This window comes from Mandrillus leucophaeus, unplaced genomic scaffold (assembly GCF_000951045.1).
Source record: "Mandrillus leucophaeus isolate KB7577 unplaced genomic scaffold, Mleu.le_1.0 Scaffold194, whole genome shotgun sequence".
Taxonomy (NCBI): domain Eukaryota; kingdom Metazoa; phylum Chordata; class Mammalia; order Primates; family Cercopithecidae; genus Mandrillus; species Mandrillus leucophaeus.
This window is the reverse complement of record NW_012101965.1, coordinates 2667667-2676040: the sequence shown is the minus strand read 5'-3', so window position 1 is coordinate 2676040 and position 8374 is coordinate 2667667.

The window sequence follows — 8374 nt, the reverse complement described above, 5'->3', positions numbered from 1 at the left end:
TTGCAGTGAGCCAAGATGGCAGCACTGCACTCTAGACTGGACGGCAGAGCGAGACTCATCTCAATTAAAAAAAAAAAAAAAAAAAAGAATAAAAGGATTAAAGGAAAGAGTTTTTAAATTTTCTCCAAGGTGGGAGGATCGCTTGAGTCCAAGAGTTCAAAATCAGCCTGGACAACATATCGAGACCACCATCTTAAAAAAAGTAATAATTAAAGGAAGGCAGGAAATAGTCATGAGGAAAAATACCTACCAGCTACACAACTGTATCCTCAATGAATCAATGTGACATTAGATTTTTCTAAAGGTGTATAAAATAGTAGAGGTAAATTCTTAGTAAGGAAACTTTATTTTCTTCATGGAAAATGGAATCTATGTGACACACACTAGCTTTTGGAATTAATATCAATAGTAAAATAAGTAGTTAGTGAATCAGTGATTATACTGAAAGAAAATGTTGATGAGCTACTAATGGTTATGTGCCTTTTAATATTTTCAACAACTTGTTAAACCTCCAAAACCTTGTAGGAGTAAGATAATCCTCCCCTCCATCCTCACCAAGAACAATAAACTCTGGAAATCCATGAGGGTCATGTGTGGAAAACTAAAATGCCTAAATGTTCAAGTGGCATTTTACTGTAGAAATACAAAATCTGATATTATATATCAAGCTATTTTCCAAAGCCATAACTTTTTATACCCTCTCACTTTGTACTTTCCTTCCAGATCCTTTCAGAGCCATTTTCATACATAATTTTTATTTTTTGTTTTACTTTGCTGGCTTTTTTGATTTATTAACTTTAAATATGTTTTTGATGTTAGGCACCCAAACCCCAATACAATGCTGAAATACTGCTGCTTCTAGCTGGTCCTGAGATTCTCCCTCTACCTAAAAGGCACGGTTTAGGTAATTTATGTTCCATAGCATAGGGTTATGAGATAATGAGGAACTCGCTGGCAAGATTCTGGAAGAAAGGACAGGAATCCGGAGGGTGAGTCTACAGTCAGGGTTCCCTTTGGCTTTAGGATTTTTGTGGATCTGAATTAGGCAGCTGAAAGGCTGAGGTGAATTCTTTTTAATGAAAAATAATGGTATTTTGCAAAACAAAGCAAAAAGAATGGTGACACTGTTGTGCATTTTCACAAATCTTTTTAATGTCTGGCTTAATAGATGACAGTGGATTCTCATTTCTGCTTCTACATTCCTGCTGTTGCAGCATGTTGTTTTGGTTGAAGGATATGAAGAAAATCTGGAGAAGTTTCTGAAGTGTAGGAGGTATTTGAAGAAGTATATGAAGAAAATACTCTGGGAGGAGTACAGTCACTTCCACTGTGAAGGCACACATGAGTTCCTAAAAATCACTGAACTATGCAAAATAGGGCTTTTTTAAAAGTAATTTCAAGTTTTATTTTAGACTCCAGGGTACATGTGCAGGTTACATGGATATATTGCATGATGCTAAAGTTTAGGGTACAATTGTTCTTGTCACTCAGGTAGTAGACATAGCACCCAACAGTTAGTTTTTCAACCCTTGCTCCTTCCTTCCCTCTAGTCCACAGTGTCTATTGTTCTCATCTTTATGTCTCTGTGTATCCAATGGGACCATCTCCTGGGAAGGTATTAGGACCCACAATCAGAAAGGTGGGGGGTTATTAGCAGGTAAAAGGAGAGCAGGAAAAGGTCAGAGGCCTGCCTCAGGCCTAACACAGTCAACATAACCAAAGACTATAACAAGGATTGTGGGAGTTACAAGCCAGAAACCACAGATGAAAACCAACATATATCATAACACCACACTCTGTTCATAGTCTCTTTTGTTGTGCAGAAGCTGTTTAGATTAGGTCCCACTTGTCAGTTTTTGGTTTTGCTGCAAATTGCTTTTGAGGACTTAGTCATAAATTATTTCCCAAGGCCCATGTCTAGAATGGTATTTCCTAGGTTGTCTTCTAGGATTCCTAGGGTTTGAGGTCTTACATTTAAATCTTTAATCCATCTTGAGTGAATTTTTGTATATGGTGATGGGTAGGGGTCCAATTTTATTCTGCATAAGGCTAGCCAGCACCACTTGTTGAATAGGGAGTCCTTCCACATTGCTTATTTTTGTTGACTTTGTTGAAGATAAGATGGCTGTAGGTATACGGCTTTATTTCTGGGTTCTTTATTATGTTCCATCGATCTGAGTGTCTGTTTTTGTCCCAGTACCATGCTGTTTGGGTTACTGTTGCCTTACAGTACAGTTTGAAGATGGGTAATATGATACCTCTGGCTTTGGCTTTATTCAGGCTCTTTTGGGGTTATATTTTATTTTATTTTTTCCTGCTGTTCTACAGGCTCCTTTTTGGTTCCATATGAATTTTAGAATAGTTTTTCTAATTCTATGGAAAATGATGTTGGTAGTTTCTTAGGAACACCATTATATCTCTAGATTGCTTTGGGTAGTGTGGTCATTTAAACAATATTGATTCTTCCAATCCATCAGCATGGAATGTTTTTCCACTTGTTTGTGTCATCTATGATTTCCTTCAACAGTGTTTTGTAATTCTCCTTGTAGAGATCTTTCACTGCTTTGATTAGAAGTATTCTAGATTTTGCGTGTGTGTGGGGCTATTCTAAACGGAACTGTGTTCTTGACTTGTCTCTCAGCTTGAACGTTATTGGTTTATGAAAATGCTACTGATTTTTGTACATTGATGTTGTATCCTGAAACTATACTGACATTGTTTATCAATTATAGGAACCATTTGGTGGAGTCTAGGTATAGAATCTTATCTTCAGGGAACGAGGTGCAGTGGCTCATGCCTGTAATCCCAGGACTTTGGAAGGCCAAGGCGGGCAGATCACTTGAGGCCAGGAGTTCGAGACCAGCCTGGCCAACATAGTGAAGCCCCATCTCCACTAAAAATACTAAAAAACAAATTAGCTGAGCGTCTAGTCTGTAGTCCCAGCTACTTGAGACGGAGATTGCAGAGAGCCGAGATCGTGCCACTGCACTCCAGCCTGGGTGACAGAGTGAGACTCTGTCTTAAAAAAAAAAAAAAAAAAAAAAAAAAAGATTCTTATCTTCAGGGAAGAGAGAGCATCTGACTCCTTTTCTTATTTAGATGCTTTTTATTTCTTTCTCTTGCCTGATTGCTCTGGCTAGGACTTCCAGTACTATGTGGAATATTGAGAATGGGTGTCCTTGTCTTGTTCCTGTTCTTAAGGGGAATGTCTTTAGCTTTTGCCTGTTCGGTATGTGTTAGCTGTGGGTTTGTCATAAATGGTTCTTATTATTTTGAGGTATGTTCCTTTGATGCCTAGTTTGTTGAGGGTTTTTATCATGAAGGGATGTTGGATTTTATCAAAAGCTTTTCCCATACCTATTGAGATATTCATCTAGTTTTTGTTTTTAAGTCTGTTTATGTGGTGAGTCACATTTATTGATTTGCATATGCTGAACCAACCTTGGATCCTAGGAATGAAGCCTATTTGATCCCGGTGAATTAACTTTTCGATGTGTGGCTAGATTCTGTTTGCTGGTATTTTGTTGAGGATTTCTGTGCATGTGTTTATCTGAATTGAATTATTGATAACATCTTGAGGACAAAAAAGATGATATACCCTACAAGTAAGATTGAACTACAGGTTAGATGGCCCATACATGGACAGCAATCCTACTTCCAGACATCTGAGTAACCCAGAAAGAAGTCTCAAACCCTAAAATTGTATTAAGGTAGTTCCCTGCATTTGAGAAACAAAATTCACTCCAGAGAAAGATGACATCATCTTGGGCCATGAATTATTTCTACAAATATAAGATCTGTAAATGTAAGCAAATATTTGAATGCATGGTAGAATGGTGGAATTGGAGCAAGAATGTGAATTGAAATTTTTGCCATCTGTTTCTGACTTTTCCCCTCTAGATTGACTCTCCATTTATATCCCCCAGAGTATCTGTCTTGGGAGACCATGAATTAAGTCAATGGGCTCCCTTCCTTTCTGTTTATCAGTTGGATTTGGTCAATGGGGAGTCCAGGCAGGGATCTGCAGGAGGAAGGAGATTGGGAGTTGGGTATTTCTCTCCTGGACTCACTCTGTATGAGTCACTACAGGCTGGCTATGTTCTTTAACAGAAGGTCATTGCTCTTCCCGAGGTGACAGCTCCTATGGGACTCACTTTCTTACAGGGTCTCATAACTGTCCCTTGCTTTGTTGTTTATTGGCACCTAGAAATGATAAAGTTGCTAGCCCCAAACTCATGCACAATTCCTTGAAGCCTCCTTATACCCTTCCACACCTTTGAATTAGTCTTTTTGTAAATAAACCCACTTCAAATTATCCTACCTGTTTCCTGTTGGGACTCTGATAACTACTAATGAGTGTTTAGAAATTAGAAAACTAATTTAACCTTTCTGGACCTGTTTCTTCATCCACAAAATACAATGTTGAATTAGATTCAACTGAAAATCCTTTGAAGCTCCAACGTGCTATTTTAAGTATTCAGTTAAGATTCCAGTTCTTATACTGAATTGAAATGTGTAAAGAACGAAAATACCACTGGGCAACCAAATAGTAATAAGGGAACTTTCTCTTTATAGAAATATTCCAGCTAATGCATGCAAAAGCCTGATGTCATTATAATATCACCATTTTGTAACTCTTAATGAATTTGGATTCAGATACCAATTTTTTTTTTTTTTTTTGAGACAGGTTCTAGCTATATTGCCCAAGCTAGAGTGCAGTGGCTCCATATCAGCTCACTGCAACCTCTGCCTCCTGGGCTCAAGCAATCATCCCACTTCAGCCTGGTAGCTGGGACCACAGACACGTGCTACCACACCCGGTTAATTTTTGTATTTTTGGTAGAGACAGGGTTTCACCATGTTGCCCAGGCTGGTCTAGAACTCCTGGGCTCAAGCAATCCTCCTGCCTCAGCCTCCCAAAGTGCTGGGATTACTGGCATAAGCCACTGCACCCAGCCTACATATCAATCATTAATAGTCACTAATATCATTAAAAGAGAGATGACCAGATTATTGCGTGCCTCCTGATGAAAGAACACACTACCAACCATGAGGTAGTCATCCCAAAAACAGTGGACATGAATCTATCAAAGCCCTAGAACCCAAGGGCTGGGTTCAACAGTGAATTTCAGGAAATATTAAAGTCATAAAAACAGGGTCAAATACTCTGGAGATGCAATGAGTAATATCTAGACTGTGGGAAACTGTAAGACAAATGGCTCACTTTCTTGAACAAATAAATTGCAGTGGTGGAAGAGGGCAATGTTGAGATTAAAAGATTGTTAATTTGTAAAGATATAATAATGATATTGTGCTTATGTTAAAAAGGGAGGCTTCATATTTCAGAGACTACATACAGAAATACGTACAAATGAAGTAAAATGACTTCTGGGGTTGGTTTAAAAATAATATAGGCCAGGCGCTGTGGCTCACGCCTGTAATCCCAGCACTTTGGGAGGCCGAGGCGGGCGGATCACGAGGTCAGGAGATCGAGACCATCCTGGCGAACACGGTGAAATCTTGTCTCTACTAAAAATACAAAAAAATTAGCTGGGCGTGGTGGTGGGTGCCTGTAGTCCCAGCTGCTCGGGAAGCTGAGGCAGGAGAATGGCGTGAGCCCGGGAGGCGGAGGTTGCAGTGAGCCGAGATAGCGCCACTGCACTCTAGCCTGGGCGACAGAGCGAGACTCTGTCTCAAAAAATAATAATAATAATAATATGGTAGGAGGTACAGGAATGCGTGAGAATACAGAAGAAAGAAGATTGACCCGAACTAATGATTTTTTATAATGGGTACATGGAGGAGGTTCATTATACTAGTCTTTCTACTCTTGTATGTGTCTGAAATATTTCATAATAAAAAGTTTAAATTAAATAAAATCATGGAAACAGAAAGAATGTAAGACAACATTTTCATATGAAAAATGTTTTACCATTCTGACCACAAAAGAACATTTGTATAGTCTCATGCAAATCATCTTTTTATTTCATTTTTTATTTTTGAGATGGAGTCTCACTCTTTCGCCCAGGCTGGAGTGCAGTGGCACGATCTCAGCTCCTCAGCTCACTGCAATCTCCACGTCTCGATACAAGCAATTCTCCTGCTTCAGCCTTCTGAGTTGCTGGGATTACAGGTGTGTGCCACCACACCCGGCTAATTTTTGTATTTTAGTAGAGACAGGGTTTCACAATCTTGGTCAGGCTGATCTCAAACTCCTGACCTCAGGTGATCCACCTGCGTCGGTCTCCCAAGGTATTGGGATTACAGGTGTGAGCCACTGCACCCAGCCTAATTAATATCTATTTTAATGTGGTGAGTGTTCCTATTGAGAGCCTAAACAGTTTTTACTTTGAAAATTAAGCCATGCCTGGGCATATGTAGAAGACTCAGGGAAGAGTCCACCAGGAGAATCAGTTCATGGTTAATAGAGAAGCCTTATGAAGGTCAATAACCCCAAGGGAAGAAACAGCAATGGTAAATCATTATGAGAGTGGCCTGCAGATGGAAGTACAACAGGGTAGGAGCGACTCAGTTTGCCCTGCAGTACTGCTTGGACAAGAGAGGCCCCTCCCTTGGGCCCTATGTTTTAGAGGGCCCGGCCATGTCCCTTTCTCAGAGAATCAGAGGTATGAACCCACAGAAAAATCTCCCTCTTCTAATTTGCCCTCTGGAGACCCCAGACCCCAGGATTATCTGCTCAAGCATTATCAAGCCCATTTTCAGAGCCTGTTTGTGAGGGCTATAGATGGAGTTTGGCTGCTGAGGCTGGAATGTCTCCAAAAATGTCTATAAGATCTTGTAGAGCTAAAGATGGCAAGAAAGATCACTCTGTCCATGCTACCGCACTTGGGTGTGGAACTCCAAGAAGTTCAATTGTAAATTCAAAATTCACCTTCCTAGCCTTTATGCAAGTATATTTGTCAAGGACAAATGTATTTATTTAATAGTATATTAGCCTGATTAATGACTTTTAGGTAGGGCATGGTGGCTTACAACTCTAATCCTCACACATTGGGAGTCTGAGGCAAGAGGATCACTTGAAGCCAGATTCTAGACCAGCCTGGAAAGCATAGCCAGACCCCATCTCTTAAGAAAACAAACAAACAAACAAAAAAAAAACAGCATGGCGGCACATGCCTGTAATCCGGTCTACTCAGGAGGCTGAGGTGGGGGGATCATTTGAGCCCAGAAGTTCAAGCTTGCAGTAAGCTATGATGGTGTCACTGTATTCCAGACTGGGTGATAGAGCAACACCGAGTTTCAAAGAAAAAAAAAATTTTTTTTTGTATCAAAGTCCTAGCTAGTGCAATAAGGCAAGAAAGAGTAATAAAATGAATAAATATTGGAACTAAAAGAGTAAAACTGCCTTGGAGAATGGCGTGAACCCAGGAGGCGGAGCTTGCAGTGAGTCGAGATGGCGCCACTGCACTCCAGCCTGGGTGACAAAGCGAGACTCCGTCTCAAAAAAGAAAAGTAAAACTGCCTTTATTTGTAGACACAATTGTGTATGTATAACATCTTTAAAAATCACCAAAAATAAAAAATACTAGGACTAATAAGAAGTCCCAATTTAGATATCCCAAATGTGATCTAAAAGTTTAACACAATGTCAAGCAAAATTTGTGCAGGCTTATTTTTGTAGAAATTGATAAGCTACATCTAAAATATACTTTTAAAGGATCTGAATACATATATAAACATATGAAAAGCAAAGGGACTTGTGTAGCTAAACAATTTTGAAAGGAGGTCTTATACTGCTTGTTATAAAGCTCTGATAACCTGACAACATGAAAAGAATGAGTAAGAATAGAGTCCATAAATAGGCACACAGATATGTTCAATTTGTTTTCAATAAGGATATCTTGGTAATTCAATGGGGATAGGGCAGTCTTTTCAAAAACAGTGTCTGAATAACCAAATACCCACAAAAAAAGAAAAATGAACCTCAATCCTTACTCATGCTACACACAAAAATAACTAAAAATGGATCATGGGCCTAGATTTAAAGCAAATGCTGCAAACCTAATAGAACAAAATAATGGAGAAAACTTTTGTGAACTTGGGCTAGGCAAAGGTGTCTTAGATATGACCTAAAATAATCAAAATAAATTATAAATATATAATTTATATATGAATCTTATATAAATATGTATAAATATATAAAAATGTTATACATTGGACTTAATCAAAATTAAAATATATGCAGTTCCTAGACATTGTATAAAAATGAACAGGCTTGGTTGGCCAGGTGCAGTAGCTCGCACCTGTAATCCCAGCCCTTTGGTATGGTGCCCAGCCCTTTGCTATGTTTTCCTCTAGAACTTTCCTGGTTTTAAGTTTTACATTTAGGACTATGATAATTTTGAATTAATTT